This window comes from Pan paniscus, chromosome 5 (genome assembly GCF_029289425.2).
Source record: "Pan paniscus chromosome 5, NHGRI_mPanPan1-v2.0_pri, whole genome shotgun sequence".
NCBI lineage: Eukaryota > Metazoa > Chordata > Mammalia > Primates > Hominidae > Pan > Pan paniscus.
The window spans coordinates 36,240,001-36,240,203 of record NC_073254.2 but is presented as its reverse complement, the minus strand read 5'-3'; positions in this window follow the sequence as shown (position 1 = coordinate 36,240,203).

The window sequence follows — 203 nt, the reverse complement described above, 5'->3', positions numbered from 1 at the left end:
TTTTTCCAGGTGTACCTTCCAGGATACTACTCCCTTATCTACAAGCAATCCAAATGACTAAGGGATTATTTCCAAACACTTCTGCTTGTTAACCCCTCCTCTCCAGTGCTGAAAAACTCAAGACAAGTAAAAGACACATTTTTAATTAACATTTGGAAGATGGCTTTTGTTAGTTAATAGCAATTGTTAACTCTCAAAATAAA